This window comes from Dama dama, chromosome 7, assembly GCF_033118175.1.
Source record: "Dama dama isolate Ldn47 chromosome 7, ASM3311817v1, whole genome shotgun sequence".
NCBI lineage: Eukaryota > Metazoa > Chordata > Mammalia > Artiodactyla > Cervidae > Dama > Dama dama.
The window spans coordinates 26,737,427-26,756,137 of record NC_083687.1 but is presented as its reverse complement, the minus strand read 5'-3'; the positions used below and the strand labels follow the sequence as shown (position 1 = coordinate 26,756,137).

The window sequence follows — 18,711 nt, the reverse complement described above, 5'->3', positions numbered from 1 at the left end:
AAGCACTAGGAAGAAGCCAGATAACTTGAATAGAGCCTTCTCTAGATTAAGTTAGATTTATGGAGCTGGAAAAGACTTTGGGGGGGGGGGGTGTCTGTCTTGCTCTTGATAAAGAAATGGAAAAACTGTATTAGTCAGATAGGCTAGACTATGATACATTAATAAACTATGAAATCTCACTGGCTTAACAGGAGAAAAGTTGACTGTTCCCTTGTACAAACTCCTTTACAGATGTTTCTGATCAGGCACTCTCCTCCAAGCGATGACTGGGTGGTACAGGTGCCTTCCATCTTGTTTCATGTCCCTTCAACACGTGGCCTGAAAAGTCCATGAGAAAGGGGAAGAGAATTCAGGAAAGACACCTGGCTACTTTAGATATCCAAGCCCTGAGTATTTCATGAATCACTTCCACTCAGATCCTTTAGGCAGAATGGGTCCTGCAGCCAACCCAATTGCAAAGGAGGCTGGATAACAGAGGGCCACACAGATACTGGTCACACACCTGTAGTTTTTTCCCACAAGAAGCCAAGACGCAGAGGGATGCCATGGTTTCATTATGATCATTGTGTTAATGTTGCCAGAACTAAGATCAGATTCTAGATACGATGATTTATCAGGTTAGGTGTAGTATATGATGAAGACTTCCATGACTGAATTCTGGGCATCCCACTTGGCAGCTAGAATCTCAACAAAACAAAACTTTTATAATTTCTCATGCCCACTAGACCTTATATCTTTGCTCCTGAAGCCCCTTACTTAGGTGTGAATACCTTCTGCTTCTTTACCTACCTTCTCTTTGCCTACTTATTCTCTAAGACTTAAGCATCTCTGCTTCCAGGAAGGTGATCCTAATCTCCGAATGCCCTCCTCTCCAGATTGAGTTAGGTGTCCTATGCATCCACGTTATCCTGTCCTAACATCAACCCTGAATATTCACTGTAAGGACTGGTGCTGAAGCTGAAGCGCCAATACTGTGGCCACCTGATGTGAAGAGCTGACTCATTGGAAAAGACCCTGATGTTGGGAAAGATTGAGGGCAGGAGAAGAAGGGGGCGACAGAGGATGAGATTGTTGGATGGCGGCACCAACTCAATGGACATGAATTTGAGCAAACTCCAGGAGATAGTGAACGACAGGGAAGCCCAGCGTGCTGCAGTTCATGGGGTTGCAAAGAGTCAGACATGACTTAGTGACTGAACAAAAACAAAAAATCATACGTGGTAAAGGTTATGTCATTATCCATTTTTTATTCTATTTCCAACCCTAGATTGTGAGCTTCTTGTAGGCAAATGACATTATTAAAATTATTTATTTATTTATTTTTTATCCAAAACATGTTTATTGGGATGGTTTCCCGTTCATCTTGATACAGGGTACTTTTAGTGCTGCTTCCGTCTGAAAGAGCATTCTTCTGTAAGCCTTGCTTTTCCTCCTGTAGGCTAGCAGAGGACAGTAGAGCCGCCAACACACAAAACTACTGTTTGTGCATGGCTAAAGACAGTGGTGATTTTATAGCATCCTGGGCATTTTACATCCATGAAATAGGAACTGGGGCTCTGCACCAGGCGCTTCTTCTTGTGTTTCCTTTTCTCCTCTTCTGGAGAGGGCTGAAGATCCTTTGTGAGAGGCATGTTCTCGTGAGGAGGTCGTCACCACCGGAAAGGAAAATTTTTTTACATTGTAATAATTAAAATATTTTGACATACAGCAAATCTGACTTTTTGTATACAGTTTATGAAGTTTGACAATTGTATATATTTTTTGAGTTAGGATATTCCTGGTTCTTGATATGCCGAATAATTTGAATAATGGTATCCTGGACATTTTGAAATGATATTATGAGACTCTGAGCCTTGTTTGAATCCTGTAAAATGTTGCCATTTCTGTTTTAGCAGGCAATCAACTTAGCTGATTTCAATCTGCAAGGTCTGACCAACTTGCTGTGGATATTTGGTTCTGTTTTCAAAGCCTTTGCCGCGCTCTTCTGAGCTGGTGTGTACGCCACCTAGTGGCCAATCTGACCATGGGCGGTGATCTCACCCGTGTTCCCTCACGGACTCTTCAGGGTCAGATTGACACATACGCAGCTAGAGAATAAGGCCAGGTTTGTAAACAACTTGAGCAGCACCTCATCGGCCTCCTCTCTGATATCTTCTGAGATCTCCTTGGTGCGCGCTGCTTCCCTGGAGTGTCCCTTTTTGACCCTCGTCTGCCGTGTGTTTCCCATGACTGCACCCATGTCCGGAGTTGTTGGGGTCGCTCGGTGCAAGTGAGCTAGAAACCCATCCCCAGTGTTTTTTTTTTTTTGGTTTGTTTTGTTTTGGATATTAAGATCAATGATGCCACGCATGCAGCTAGATGCAACTAGGAGGCATGAAAAGGGTTATTACATTCTGGAGAGAGCAGGGAGAGCTCTCAGGCTGGTCTGAAAATTGCTTGTGAGAACCAGGTAAGGAGACTGGCTTGGTGTTTGTGATGCTGGGGTCTGATGCTGGGGTGAGTTCTTGGGATCTGGAGCTCCATAGTGTGAACCGCCTGCTAGTTACAAAGGAGTATCTGAGCTTTCTATAAGTTTTGCCCAGATGTGGGGCAGAAAGGGAAGGGGGTATGGAGAGGCGTGAGAGCTATGAGCATTCAGACTTCAAAAAAAGAATCAGATCCATCATTGTAAGCACCAGAAGACAGAAAAAAAAGTAATAGGATTTGTGCTATTCTCTTGGGCCACTTCTTCCAATCAGAGAGCAGGATTCCTCTCCCTCAGAGTTTTTAGGTGCCTGTGGGCTGTTGAAGGCTGGATCATGTGAGAGATTACGGAAAAGCAAAGGAAGGAAGAAGAAAAGTGGGGAATTTTCTCTGTTCTCTCGGAATGTCAGCAAACCCTTTGCCGTTCCTTATGTCAGAGTTTAAATAGCATCCCCTGGAGCCTTCATTTCGCATCCTTGCCAAGGCTCACCTCCAGGTCTGAGGCTTCCCTGAGACCAGGCCAGGGCATATCAGTGGGAATAAAAGTGTCAGGTTCATCACCTATTCAGTGGTATTTCAAAATTTGGTCTTTTCTCCTGTCAACCTAATACTATTTACTTTTCATGGTGAATACTTGCTCCATGTATTCTGTCCAGGTTTTATAGCTGCATTCAGTGGGAGACACAAGGCTACCTACCCCATCTTACATAGAACTGGAATCTATGTAATTTCATTTTACTCCCCCAGGCCTAGCACAAGAAGGGACTTACCAGATGTCCAGCGAATGAACAAAGTGAATGAATGAACGAGTGTACAAATCAGTTATTTGATTTATTTATGAATTACACAGAAATACTCATGTTTCCAAGAACAAATTTCTGATGACTATCAGTCAGTTCTCTCTCTTCTCTTCCTGGGAATGTGAGGTATACAGAACAGTTCTAGCCTGTTTATGAAAAATAATTTTTCTTGTTGAATATTTAAATCAGATAAGTATTTCAAAAACTGAAGTTGCTGTGTCCCTGAAAAGGATTTGGACTGCACAGATTTCAATGAACTTTCTTGAACTCTGGTACTTGTTCTAATATTAAAAGAAAAATAAAAATTGACAAAGGACTTTCTTTAGTTGCATGTGTTTACAGCCTAGTTACTACCCATACAGGCTAAAGAGTAGGTTTAAAAACAACAACAACTCTACAGAACTCTGTTGCCCATTCATCTGCCTGCATATAAATTATTGGATCTATTTACACTTCACATGCTAGAAACCCCCAAGTACTTGAATAGCAGGCTCTTGTATTTCTGTCTCTTTAATGCTAGGCTGATCTGACCATTGCCAGCAATAGAATTTAGCTGGTGAGTCCAACATGAAATCAACTAGGGCTCATCTTTTCCATTCTTGAAGTTGGCTTTGATAGGGACCACAGGAGTCAATGGGACCTCTGTGTGTGGATGGGATTCCCAGGAGAGTCAGGAAGGGATGGATGATTCATGAGATAAAACATCCCAAAGGGAATCCACTTCCCTTTTAATTTTGTGTCCATGTGAGGAATTTTGAAAACCGATGCTGCTGAAGACAAAATTCCCATCATGAGCTAAACAGGCTCCCTGACAGAGAGGAAACACAAGCTTCTGAGAACTAGGGTCCAATTCTCTTTACATAGAGGCCACACTGGTGGAAAAGGGCGCCCAGCCAAGTAGGGTGCATGTTCTTTCAAATGGGATGGGGGCCTTGACCCCCTTCTGAAGAACCTTTTTCCACTCTGTCTGATTCCATAAGAATAAGTCAGTAATCTGCTCTGAGTGATCAAATGCCATTTCTCTCTGAGTCTGCTTGTCTCTTCTCCCTTTTTGTTCTGTGTAGCTGCTTCGGCTCTTTGAATGGCTTTTTCTGTCCTAGTTTATCACAGGTTTGAGTTGCATCCGTATCGGGCATTCTCTCTTATGGTAGATTTGGCACCAAATGGAGAAATTGAAATTCTCCCTAAGTCAGATCCAGTTTCAGGGAACCCCAGGGAACCATCTGTGCACTTTGGATGCAGTGGTTTTGGTTTTATCTGAGGTTTGTCTCATTTGCTGCAGCCTGGCACATACTTGATTATATAAGAAGTTTTATGACATAGGTCTAGTCTGGCCACAGAATCCACTCCCTGCCCCCACCCTGCAATCTCAAAAGCCCAACAACCTGCTGGGGTGCATCCTCTGGGTCAGCTACCATCTAGTCCAAGTTGACAACTTGAGGAGGGCTCCTGCAGGTGGACTTTCTACCTCTGAAGACCCAGCCCCTTGGGGGACCACCCTGTTGCCACATCTTTCTGGTTGCTCCCTGGGAATGTTTGTTCTTTCATTTACATCTGGATCCAGCTAATGAAAACAGAATGTGACAGGTAGTCTATGTCGGGGATTTTTCTTCCTTTATTCCTCCTCTCCTCTAAAATGCAGAGAAAGGCTAATCATAAATTAGCCTTCACCACAGGTATTGTGAGTCCCTCCAGTTTCCTCTTGTTTTTAGAGGTTTTCCCCTTCTTGTAAAAAATGCATAAGGAAAGCATGCTTGTTGCAGAAAAATGAGATAAAAAGAAAAACATCTTAAAACTATTTTTCAGTAAAAATATCAGGCTGAGGTCACTTTCCTCCTTCCAGTCTTTCTAACTCAGCTCCTGCTCACTTTCATCAAGTATTGATCTTGCCCTTCACGGGGACAGTGCCCCTAGCAACCAACATTTTTTTTATTCCTAAACCACTTTAGCAAAGTTACTTTAAGGAAAATGTTCTCCCAAATAAAATGCAAAAGAAACATATATCCATGATAGAACAAAATATTTTAATGAACAGTTTAAACAACTCTCTTATAAGGAAGTTTCGGAGTGGGCCATGGCACTGCCTCTTAGGGCGGCTTCCTCTGACCAGCCTTAGTCCTGATGTTTCACGAGCCTGGGTAATTTGTCTCTTGTGGGTGACATCCAGAGTTCTCTATTTAGGCCCTCTGAACAGTGGTTCCTTGCCAGGCTGACCAGTCTCTCAGCTCCCAATCTGCAAGATGATGCCTTTTCTTGCACATTCTTAACCCTGTGCCTCTACAACCTCCCTTTCCCATTTTGGGGAGGATAGTATGTCAGGTATGAACCGCAATTCATACATTCAGGAAAGACCTTGGAGATTCTTTGTCTATAAACAAACTTACTTTCTACTTCAAACCTCCATTTCATCTGATGGCAAGAGTTTAATCTGTCCAAGTGGGTTTACACTCAGGTACAGATCCACCTCATCTGGGTCACAGTCTATCCATGCTGGTATCCCCCAGTGAATACCTGCTCTCACCTGGCCTTTGGACTGCCAGGTCAGTGCTAAGTCATCCCTGACCCAAGGCCCCCCAATTCCAGCTTGCTCTTAGCTTAACTCTTTACTACTTGGAGCGCAAAGGTCTTCTTTCCCACATGGTGCTGGGAAAAGCAGGAACCTCCGCGGGGCTATCTATGTATTTCATTTCATCTCTGCTATTTCACCTCTTCATTACATCTCTGCTATTCTTGGGTGCAGAGGTTTTGGTGGGCTATGTCAGGCCCCATGTTCAGGGCGGCTACATCACTTGCCAGACTCCATGTAAAATGAAAACACCAGGCTGGGCAGGGGTTAGGAAAGTCAATGTCCCCTTCCCGAGGGCCCATAGCAGACAGCCGATCCCCGAGGGATGGCAGCCTTCATGCTGGTACACACGTGCAAACTCAGTCTCTGGATGAGTGGGCAAGAAACTCCGTCAGATTGGTACCCTCAGCCTGAGGCCAAAAGGCAGCTTCCTTGAATCCCACCCCCAGATGCTATGCGGTGGGCACACCCAGCCCTGATACCTGCATCTGTGCCCAGGCCCACATCAGGTGTGGAGGGAGCTAGCAGATCACAACACAGGAAGAGGGAGGTGAGAGGGGCTGTGGCACCAGGGGACATAGGAGTGAGCAGCAGGGATCCCAAGCCAGACACAGTGGGGGCAGGATGCACAAGAGTCACAGCTCCAGGCCCCTGGTGCAAGCTCCACTGTCCTGTGGTCTGGTTTACAAGTCACAGATTCAAAGCTACAATTATTAAGAATTTCAGGGCAGCCACCACAGAGCATTCGGCCTAAGTGCAAGGGCCTTCTGGGGGCAATGCCCTCTGCATGACCCTGGTCACACAGCCAACAGGCTGGCCTGTGTGGTCAGATGCACAAAAGCTGGAAGTAGACTTCCTGTTTCTTGTACTATATCAGCCCTTCCTTGGTGCAATGAGAATAAAAGTGTTCTAGCTGGGACCTCTCTGGTGGTCCAGTGGCTAAGATTCTGCATTCCCAATGAAGAGGGCCTGGGTTCAAACCCTGGTCAGGGAATTAGATCCCACATGCTGCAACTAAGAGTTCACATGCCACAACTAGAGATCCCACGTGCCACAGTGAAGATTGAAGATCCTGCGTGCTGCAACTGAGACCCAGTGCAGTCAAATAAATACATTTTTTTTTAAAAAAAGGGGTTCTAGTTGTTGCCTGGAGTAGAGTCAGAGGAGAGTTTTGGGTAGGGGACAGTGCTAGAGTAACAGGAATTATCAGAAAGGAAAAAACCCTGAATTCATACTTTTAACATGTTTTCTCACCACACAAGCATCAGCAGATCCTAGCCCTCCTGGACTCCTGGCTCTAGTCCTGCATCTTCTTCACAAGTGGTCTCACCTGGGGGACACCAGGGACTTTTGCACAACTGTCCAGGCTATGCCTCAATCTCTGACTGGCATCGCTCCTGGGAGGTGGGGTGGGGAGAAGTGGGGGTCTCCTACTATCTAGGGCTAGGGCAGCGCAGTGTGGAGGTTTTCTGTCAGCCGGTCAAACTCTCTCAGAGTTGTATTTTAAAATCTAAACATGATCTTCAAAGGTGGGGTCCCACCCAGACCTGCAGTACCAGCATCACTTGGGAACTTTTTAGAAATGCAAGTTCTCGGGCCCCAGCCCAGACCCACAGAAACTGAGGCTCTGGGGGCGGGGCCCAGCCTTTGTTTTAACAAGCTCTCCAATGACTAACACGCAGCCAAGTTGGAGAATCACTGCTCTCGATGTATGTAACATGGGGGACATTTTTCAGGATTCTTCAGGAAGGTTTCATTTACAATCTTATAAAATGACTCTTGGACCTAGTGCCCAAGGTTCAGAGAATAAGAAGATGCTTCAGCACCTCCAAGTATGTTCTCTAACCATATGCTACAATATTTGGGATTCCTGCTTTAAGAAATTTATTCCTTTGGGATCTTTTTACTATTCTCTTTTAAATGGTAAAGGTTCTACTTGGTAGAAGAAGAAGTGTTAGTTGCTCAGTTGTGTCCAACTCTGTGATCCCATGGACTGTAGAATGCCAGGCTTTAACTGTCCATGGGATTTTCCAGGCAAGAAATCTGGAGTGGGTTGCCATTCCCTTCTCCAGGGGATTTTCCCAACCCAAGGATCAAACCCGGGCCACTCTCATTGCAGACAGATTCTTCAATGTCTGAACCACCGTAAGTTCACATGAAAGTATCTGAGATACCTGTCATGTTCTGCTTACCGCGGCTAGGAAGAGAGAGGAGAACATCACAGAATAAGGAAACAGCTGAGCCTAAATAAGCATTGCCTGGGGATAGCAATTTTGCTTAGAGTTGGCATTTTCAGACCTTATGAAGTCACTAAAGTAAAACCATTTATTTGAAATGGGCCCATTATCTTAAAACAAGGGGGAGAGAATGGAAGAGTGAATTCAGAGGGGTACTTGTTTGGTGAAACCTCAGTTCATGTGCTGATACCAACTAGCTAAAATGTTAGATAAGTTACTTAAACTGCAAGTCTGTAGAATGTGATGATATAACCCAGAACATTATATCAATTAGGATTTGGTTGCAAGGGACAGAAACTTCCATTTGAACTGGTTTATGCTGTCAGAGAAAAAGGATATCTATTGGCTTTAATAAATAAAAACTCTAGAGATAGTTCTGACTTAGAACAGCTTGATCAGGGTTCAGAAGAGACCATGAGAATGCAGAGGTTCTTCATTTAACTCTCTGTTTCGCTGGGTGCTGGCTTCATTTTGCAACTACGCGAGTTGGCAAGATGGCAGCCCCAGCTTCAGCCAACGTGTCTCCAGGTTCAAGTCTGGATCTGAGGGCAAACCCTGGAGCCCACATACACCCTCCAAAAGAGACTGATTGGCTCTGACTTGCCTCCCTTGAGTTATGTGCCTACTCCTGAGCCAGTCACTGACCACAGGGGAAACTGATGCTCTGGATCAGACACCAAGCCTAGCTCCTACACTGTCCCTGGAATGGGCGTGGTGGGAGGTCCTGCCAAGGCCACAAAAACCACAGGGGATGGAGGTGGGGAGGGGTGGTTCCCCACAAACATGGGAGGTCGTTACTGGAAACAGAGTGAATGGAAAAGGGCTGACCAGGAAGCCACACACGTCTACCACGAGTGTCTCAGTTCCCACATCTGTCATTCTGTGAGGTCCTCCCCTGGCCCAGAGTGCAGGTGTAGGAAGCTGCATTCGCTAGACTGCCCACCAGATGGAATATGGATTGGGCTTAGGGATGAAGGAATCCTGCTGCTATTGAGGATGATTAAACTCATCCTCTTCGACAGCCCCAGTGGAGAGGCTGTCCCTCCTGGCAAACCCATCCAGCTTCTTGCTCCTCTGGGAGGACACACACAGTGCTGTCCACACCACACCCCCGCTGGCCTCTCCCCTCTGCTCACTGCCATCCATGTCCCTGTTCACCTCTTTCTGTTCCCAGGCTCCTCCCTCGATACACGTCTCTCTCTCTCCCTCCACCTCTGACCACCTCTGTCTCCTGTCTGCTCTTCTCTGCTGCCTCTTTCTGTCTCTCTCTCCATTGCTGCCTGGCTGCCTCTGTCTGTCTGTCTCCCTCCCCGTGTCTGTCTAGCTTTCTCTGAGCTCCTGTCTCTGCTTCTCTCCATTCTCTCTCGCTAGGATTCTGCCTGTCTGTGTCTCATTCACTCTTTCTTATACTATCTGTTCTCCATCTCTGTTTAAGTACCTTCCTATCACTTTCTCTACCTGCCCATTTCATCTTTTGTGTCTCCTTCCCTTTCTCATCTGCCTTTGTCTCAGATTTATCTTGATTTTCTTTTTTTTTTTTTTGTCTTGATTTCTTAAACATTTCCCACTTCTCCCAACAGAACTCTAAAATGCCCACAAGCCATGTTTACTCTATATGTTTCTTGGCCAACGGAGAGTTTGTAAGGATGGAGGAAAGACCTTGAAGGGAGGGAAATTCAGAGAGAAAAAGGAAGCATTGATGGGACACCTGAGGCATAACACTGTGAATAAGGGGTTATTCAAGCCAAAACATACACAGCGCACTCACACATTAGAGTCACAAGCCACCTCCAGACAGGCAATGAGCTTCTCCACCACGATTACAGTTGGGTTTGGTTGAAGTCTTGTTTTTCTTAGCTTACCTTTTCTTAACTGAATAGCTGCTCCCTGGGTCTCTAAGCAGTCTGGATGTCCATAAATGATACACTGTCTTAGTCCACAGCACGCTAGTTTACAACAGGGGCAATGAGTGACCTGACTGTGTATAGCACCTTAATTGCCCACCCCGTGGACAACTCAGCCTCGATTTTCTTTGTCATGGTCACCCAGTCCTGCTCTTCAATGGCTATTAGTAAGTACATCTCTGAGGCTAAACTCAACAAGGGCTGACATCAGGCCCTTCTAACGATCTGCAATTTCCAATTCACTAAGAGACGTTGCTGGGTTTTGAAGAAGAGAAGGAAATATATATACATTCTAAATACATTAGAAGGAAATATGTATCCAATAGGCCTGGCACCCAGATTTTATTTCCATACATGTTTAAAAACTGGCTTCCAGGACTTCTCTGGTGGTCCAGTGGCTAAGACTCCATGCTCCCAATGCAGGGGCCAGGGTACAATCCCTGGTTGGGGAACTAGATCCCACATGCTGCAGCGAAGAGTTTCTGTGCCTCAACTAAAGATCCCATGTGCTGAAGCTGGGGATTCCACAAGCCACAAGTAAAACCTGGTACAACCAAATAAATTAATAAAAATAAATATTTTAAAAATTGGCTTCACATAGCATTCTGAGGACTGTCCTTCTAATCTTCAGTGAGTCAGTCTTCATTTACTCATGTCTACGTTTTCAAAGGTCAGACATTGGCTTCTGCAGTCACTAGCATATTTTTTAATTACTATGATGTAAATGGCAAAAAGAGTGTAAGGCCCTAGGATCTTTTTTCTTTCCAACTTTAACACTGAGTTGCTCTATCATGGTAAGCAAGTCAAAATCCACGAGTCCCAGTTTCCATGTCAGTAAAATAAAGAATAACAAGTACCCAGCACAGTGCCTAGTATTTAGTAAATATGATTAAATGTATTCATTTATGTAACAGAATGATGCTCAGCTCTGGCTGCCCATTAGAATCTCCTGGCAAGTTTTTTTAAAATCTGAAGCTCAGTTCAGTTCAGTTGAGTTGCTCAATTGTGTCCAACTCTTTGTGACTCCAGGGACTGCAGCACACCAGGCTTCCCTGTCCTTCACCAACTCCTGGAGCTTACTCAAACTCACATCCATCGAGTCAGTGATGCCATCCAACCATCTCATTCTCTGTCGTCCCCTTCTCCTCCTGCCATCAGTCTTTCCCAGCATCAAGGTCTTTTCCAATGAGTCAGTTGTTTGTGTCAGGTGGCCAAAGTATTGGAGTTTCAGCTTCAGCATCAGTCCTTCCAATGAGTATTCAGGACTGATCTCCTTTAGGATGGACTGGTTGGATCTTGCAGTCCAAGGAACTTTCAAGAATCTTCTCCAACACCACAGTTCAAAAGCATCAATTCTTTGGCGCTCAGCTTTCTTTATAGTCCAACTCTCACATCTATACATGGCTATTGGAAAAATTTGTAGATTAAACCAATTATACAAAAATTTCTGGGTCTGAGACCTGGCAGAAGTATGTTTTTCAAAGCTACCACTATTCTACCCCAGGTGATTACAATATATAGCCAAGCCTGATAACCACAAATTTAAGAGGAGGTTTACTTAGCTGTATGCTTGTTTTGTGCTTAATAAAGGATCAAAGCCTCCTTTTTTAAGCATGTTCTTGGACCATAGTCCTCACAAATCCATTTATCCAGTTTCCAAAGATCGCCTGCTCCTATAAGCTCATCGAAAATAAAGGCTGAAGGGATTTCCCCGGTAGTCCAGAGGTTAACACTCTACCTTCCAATACAGGGGACACAGGTTTGATCACTGGTCAGGGAACTAAGGTCCTGCATGCTGTGCAGTGCAGCCAAAAATAAATAAGTAAATAATTCTGTGTCTTAAATCAAAATAAATATTAACCCATAAAATTTCTTTATTTGATCAAGGGAAAGTACATGTTAGGCATTCAGTTCAACAACACACACTGAGTGTTTTCCAGGTACTGAGAACTGTGCTAAACCAAAAACCTCTATCTTCAGAAAATAATCCATAACTTCAAAAGGCCCACCACAAGTAAAAAGCAATGCTTTGTAAAACAAAACAAAAACTTCCTTTTCTTGAAAGTTGATGCCTTTAAGCACACACCCCGCCAAGTTAATTTTCTGCTGAATATCAGCTCTCCTGCTGCCTGTAATGAAGGGCCTAGGAAGAAGAACAGGAAGTTTGCACCAATGTGGGAGGTTTACTGGAAAATTCTGTGCTAAGAAAATAATCTCAGTGCTCCACATTACTAACAAAAATACACAGGGCTGACAAAAAAAAAAAAAAAATCAAACAAGCTTTGTACTTGGTGGGACACAGTGTTTTTAATCTAAAAAAATTATGTGTGTACATTTACAAATTTCTTCCTCAGCTTGATGATACTTTTGACACTCTGGAAATGATACGTGTTTCTATTTTCCCTTGTTCTTCACTCTGCATTGGTTGTCTCCAGTTGGAAAAAGAGGTGTAATCCCAGAAAGGAAATATATGAAAAGAGATCCAATATAAGAGAGTCCATCAGAAACACCTCTTATATCTTCACCCTGAAGTCCTTGCTGTCATGTTTGCATACAGCAGCTCGTGTCAGCTTCCTTCATCTCCACCTTTTCCCTCACTCTCTGGACCCCCAGGATCACATTCTGGGCTAGTTTTCTGATGGCCAGTCAACCAATACTACTCTCAAAAGAGTTCAGACATTGTAAAGCAACTCTATTCCAACGTACTCTATTCCAACACACACACACACACACACACACAGGCTTCCCTAGTAGCTCACACGGTAAAGAATCCCTTGCAGTGCAGGAGACCTGAGTTCGATCCTTGGGTTGGGGAGATCCCCTTGAGAAGAAAATGGCAACCCACTTCAGTATTCTTGCTTGGAGAATTGCATGGACAGAGGAGCCTGCCGGGCTACAGTCCACGGAGTTGCAAAGAGTCAGACACAACTGAGTAACTAACACTTTTCACATACACACATATGTAAAGTCAAACTAGCATCTAGCATTCATTGATCACCTAGTGGGGAAAGATTTGGAACAAGGAGGCCAGAGTTCTAAGCCTCGTCTTCTCCCTTACAATACTCATGACTCCAAGCAAACACACATCCTCTTTGAGCCTTTGTTTACTCATTTATAAAATGGGTAATACATAACCAACCTCACATAATTGTTGTGAAGGTTTAGTCAATTACAGGCTTATTTATACCTGTAGTACAAACGTCCAGTGCTATCTTGTAACACTATTTCTCCAGGTTTGGAAACATTTCACCCTTAATACAAAAAATTTATAAATGATTTGAACCAACTGAACTTTTTCTACTAATGTTAAGCTGCAAACTGCCCAGCACACACCCTAGTACAACCCTGCGCCTTTGGAACAGGTAACCCTGAACGCTCTAGGAAGAAAGTCAGATTTCCTAATACATTCCTTTGTCCTTTTCTCTCTTGCCAGGTAATTTATTACAGAGATCTGGTTGGGCTTTGTAGTAAAGTCTGGTCGCTCTGAGAGAGGTGACAAAAGCAAAAATGGATCTTTAAGCAAAATGTAACAGAGGGCAGAGGGACTTCTCCATGCCTGCCCTCCCTGCCACGCTGGGGAGCATCGTTCGGGATCTGAGAGTGACCGCGGCAGCCTGTGCTGACATGTCCCCACCACCGGCTCTTGGGAAAGCTGCCCTCCCATACACCAGCCGGGTCCCACCAGCCGGGTCCCAGATCAGTGATTCCCAGTGAGCAGTTAAAAAAACAACAACAGCAAGAAACGGCTTTCTTAGTACTCTTTCATCGAGAAGAAAAGAAACTGCAGGCAATATTTTCATCATTAGTTATTATAAAATGTTCATGATGTTCTAGGGACATAAAAGGCGAGGCTTGCACAGCCCTCCCACTCCCACCTGCCTTGATCCATCCATAGCCACCTCCCCTGTAAAACAGTTCAAAGTGGACTTGTGTAAATTACCCAAAGAAGGTCCAGATTTTAGAGTGTACCTACCTCTGAAATATGGAGGAAGGAACATTCTTCACTCTTGTCCCCTGCTAAAGAGTTAAAGGGAGGCAGTAATATTTACTGAGCTCCTGGTGGATGTCAAGGCATTTTCTCAGATGATGTTTACTCTTCATTATGACACTTTGAGGTACATATTCATATACCTATTGTTAGTGAGGCTGAGGGTTAGAAAGATTGAAAAATTTATTCAAGGTCACATAGCAAGTAAATGGAAAAACAGTATCCTAACCCCAGTCTACCTCATTCTTTTCATTAATTCATCTTCTAAAATATGAATGGAGAGGAGTACAGCATAGATTATTACTGTAATTCTTCAGTTGGTAAAACAGAAAAAAACACTGAGCTTATTTTAAAACTAATCCTACTTGTTTGCTCCTAAAGGCAATGTTGACCAGTTAAAAAAAAAAAAAAAAAACTTAAAAAATGAAGACTTGCTGGTATTTAAAAATGACCACATTTAAAAATTAGGTGTCAATAGGTCAAATTCTGACATTCCATTGAAATCCCTGAGAAGGCTAGAAAATTCTACCTTTCTAAAATTCGAGAAATTTCTCAAACCCTGAGACATAGCAAGGGAGGAGGAAGGCTTTTATGAGAAAATCAACACACAATCTTTCTTGGCTCATGAATGAACGGGGAATCAGTTGTGATGCTTGTCTTAAGCAATTTATTACCAGTCACAGAAGTCAGCAAATCATTACTCCAATATGATGGGGTACTTATAAAAGTATACTTTCTATTGCTTTATATGTTTGAATTTGTATTAACAAAAAGATTTGTTTCTTTTAAATTTCCCCCTTGTTTATTGAAGTATAACTCCTGTACAGTGAAATGACAGGTCTTAAGTTCACAGTTCTAAGTTTCAGCAGTCACATCTGTCTGTGTAACCCATACCCCATCACAATACAGAATCCTGCCATAACCCCCAAGATATCTGTCAGCTCCATCCATGTCAACCCCTTCCATCTCCCACCCCACCCCACTCCACAGGCAGCCACTGCTCTGATTTTTTTTTTTTTTTTTTGCTGCAGATTCGTATTGCCTATTTCAGAACTTCACATAAACGGAATCAATGTGGATCTCTTTGTACCTGGCTTCTTTTACTCAACACAATGATATTGAGGCCCATCCTTGTGTTGTGTATATCAGAAATGATTTTCTTTTTTTATTATTTTTTATTGATGAGTAGTATTCCTTTGTATGGAAGGATCCATTTTGTTTATTCATTCTCCTATTGATGGACATTTGAGTTGTTTCTAGTTTGTTGCTGTTCTAGTCGCTAAAACCTGGACTAGGAAAAGAGAACAAGTTTTTGAAATCTGATTTTCTTCCTAGAACATTCTGTGTTAGGAATAAAGGTGCTGTGAATGTTCGTGCACAAGTGTTTTCTGTGTTCAATGTTTTCATTCCTCCTGGGTAAATACCTAGAGGTGTATTTGCTCGGTCATAGGGTAGGTGCATGTTTAACTTTATGAGAAACTGCCAGACCAGTTTTCAAAGTGGTTGCACAGTTTCACATTACCGCCAGTAACATACGAGGTTCGTTGCTCTGCATCTTGGCCCACACTTGGTACTGTCAGTCATGGCATGCGTGGTGACTTGAACCACTTTTCCTTGATGACCAGGGATCAGTTTTTGTGTGCTTATTGGCAACTCCTCCTTTGTGAAGTGCCTATTACAGTCTTTTCCCCACTTTATTGTTTTTTTAATCTAAAAATCATGTAATCTCAACACCCAGAGATAACCATCATTAACATTTAACATTTGGGGCTTTCAGGACTTCCCTAGCTATCTAGTGATTAAGAGTCCACACTTCCAATGCAGGGGGCATGGGTTCGATCCCTGGTGGGGGAGCTAAGGTCCTGCATGCCACGAGGCACAGCCAACACACACACACTTTGGGGGCTTTTTTCTATGCACTTATTTATTTACCAAGTATATTCTTTACAAAATTTGGTCCATATTGTATTAACTGTCCTGTAACCTTTTTTTTTCTTTTCTCATTTAGCAATTTGTCATGAATGCTTGTCAGTAAATATACTTCTATGCCACCTTTTCTTTTTCCATGAGTGATCATTGCAGTTATATTCACAGTAATAGCCCAAACAGGATACAACCAAATGCCTTTCACCTGCTGAGTCAATACACAAAATGTGGTTTATATCTGTACAATAGAATACTGCTCAGCAATAAAAAGGAACAAACTACAGATAATTGTGACATACATGCAAAACCATTATGCTGAGTGAAAAAAGCCAGACCCCAAAGTGTAAAAACCATAATGAAAATACAAATATAGTGACCAAAAAAACACTTGGGGCTAAGAGATAGACTGCCAAGAGGGAAGATGAAACTTTTGAGGGTGCTGAAAATGTTCTATATATTGATTGCAATTATAATTTCATTGGTATATGCATTCATCAGAGCTTATCAGATTATGCATTTAAAAGGTATGCATATTGAAGCAAATTATAGCCCAGTAAAATGGATGTTGAGGAGATGCAATATAGGATACAGGCTAAGCACTGAAAAAAGTGGGGCAAGCATGGCTGACACAATTAAAGAAAAGAGGAAGGAGAGGAAGTTGAGTTAAGAAAGGAGAGTTTTGGTCTCAGGGGGGAAAAATAGTTTTAAGTTGTATTAGGGCTTTTTATTAAACCTCATCAAAAAAATAAATAAATAAACCTCATCAAAGTTTAGGCTGGGTAGGTGATTTATTCCTCACAGCATACCAAAAATAGGAACAGCTGGAACCAGACTCAAGGTTGTCCCTTTGGGTCTTTGGCTAGAGCCAGTAGGCTTTTCTAGAGTGTGTGTGTGTGTGGTGTGTGTGTGTGTGGTGTGGTGTGTGTGGTGTGTGGTGTGTGTGATGTGTGAGAGAGAGAGCGAGAAAAGAAAACCCAGGGAATTTACCACCTTGTTCCTCACTTCCCGAAGTCTATGGCTGGTCTTCCTTTTCCCCACCTTTCAGAGTCTCTTTATCTTTGCTTTATATAGAATGTCCAGAGTTTTTAGCTGTACTTAGCAGGAGGAGTAAAGTAAAAGTATGTCTACTCCATTTTTATGAACTCAGAAGTCTTCTTGACTTTTATTTTTGTTTTATATTTATTTATTTATGGCTGTGCTGAGTCTTGATTGAGGATCTTGGGCCTCTCATCGGGGAGGCTTCTCTTGTTGCAGAGCACAGGCTGTAGAGCTTGCTGATTTGAGCAGTTGCAGCACATGAACTCAGCAGTTGTACATGGGTTTTGTTGCCCCATGGCATGCAGAATCCTCATAGACAAAGGATCGAAACTGTGTCCCTCGCATTAGCAGGCAGATTCTTAACCAGATCACCAGGGAAGTCCTTTCTGGCTACTTTTTTTGAAAAAATTGATTTGTTCATCTTTTTATTTTTGAGTCATAAGAGTTGCTCATATATTCTGTATAAAAGTCCTTTGTCAGATATGTACATTATGAACAGAAAGTTCCTATTATTCTGTGTTTGCTGAGAGATTTTACTGTGAATGAGTGTTATATTTTGTCAAATGCTTTTCCTGTGTCTGTGGAGATGATCACATGATTTCTCTTCTTTATTCTGTTAAATTACATTAATTTGTATTCAAATGTTAAGCTAACATTGCATTCCTGGAATAAACCCCATTTGATCATGATAATTATTCTTCCATATGGCTGGGCTCAATTTGCTAAAATTTTGTTAAGGACTTCTATATCTATGTTCTGGATCATATTGGTCAGCAGTTTGGGGGGATTTTTTTGTAATGCCTTTTTAAAAAATTCTTTTTATTTATTTAATGAATTTATTTGGCTGTACCAGGTCTTAGTTGTGGCATATGGGATCTTAGTTCCCTGACCAGGGATCGAATCCAGGCACTCTGCATTGGGAGCATGGAGTCTTAGCCACTGAACCACCAAGGAAGTCCCCCACCGTTTTGTTTTGGTTTTTGGTTTTGATATGAGTAACTCTTGTCTCATGAAACAAGGTTGTAAATGTTCCCACCTCTTCTATTTTCTACAAAAGATATGTAGGATTAATATTATTTTCCCTTTAAATGTTTGAGATAACTCATCCGTGAAGTTTTTTATGTGTATATGTAACTTACCTTGTTTCTTTTCCTTCTTTCAGGAAAGAAAAGGAAAATTCTTTCAGGAGAGTCCCCCCAGACTGTTGTCCAATGTCTATTTTATGTACCTTATCTAGTTCTGTGGTTATTTATAGTGAGAGGGCTGTATGGTACCAGCTTTTCCATCCTGGCTAGGTCAGAAGGATCTAGTAAGAAGCTTGTCTAAACTGATCTTATTATTAGGGTAATTCTAAATTCAATAGATTCAGTATTGCCCCAGTATTGAACCTACCTCAATAGATTGTCCTAATTGCATTTCTATTGAACCTATCCCCAAATTAAATATTAATGTAATTAGTATAATTCAATATTAGCAAATACTAGTACAATGAACAGAAGTCTGGATTCAATATTAATAACATTGCTTTTACTTACTTCAATATTGATATGCTTTCTTGTAAGGAGTACAGATAGCAAAGTTACAGGTAGAGTTCTTTTGTGTAACTCTGATAGACCTCAGGAGAGTTTTGCATTCCATCTATTATGCTTATTAATAGAAGAGTGAGTGTTTGAGAGCCATTATTTAGAGACTTACATGCTTCAGAAAGGTTATTACTTAAATGTGCTAAACTTGTCTAATAAAAAGGTGTATATAATTCTGGTATCTTAGCAGAACCAAGGCATTTCCC

The 18,711-nt window shown here is 42.5% G+C and overlaps 1 pseudogene; it reads right to left on the bottom strand.

Annotated features, from left to right (window-relative positions):
• Nucleotides 1–1,362: 1,362 nt before the first annotated feature.
• LOC133059081 (small ribosomal subunit protein eS27-like) lies at nucleotides 1,363–1,646 on the bottom strand (annotated as a pseudogene).
• Nucleotides 1,647–18,711: the final 17,065 nt, after the last annotated feature.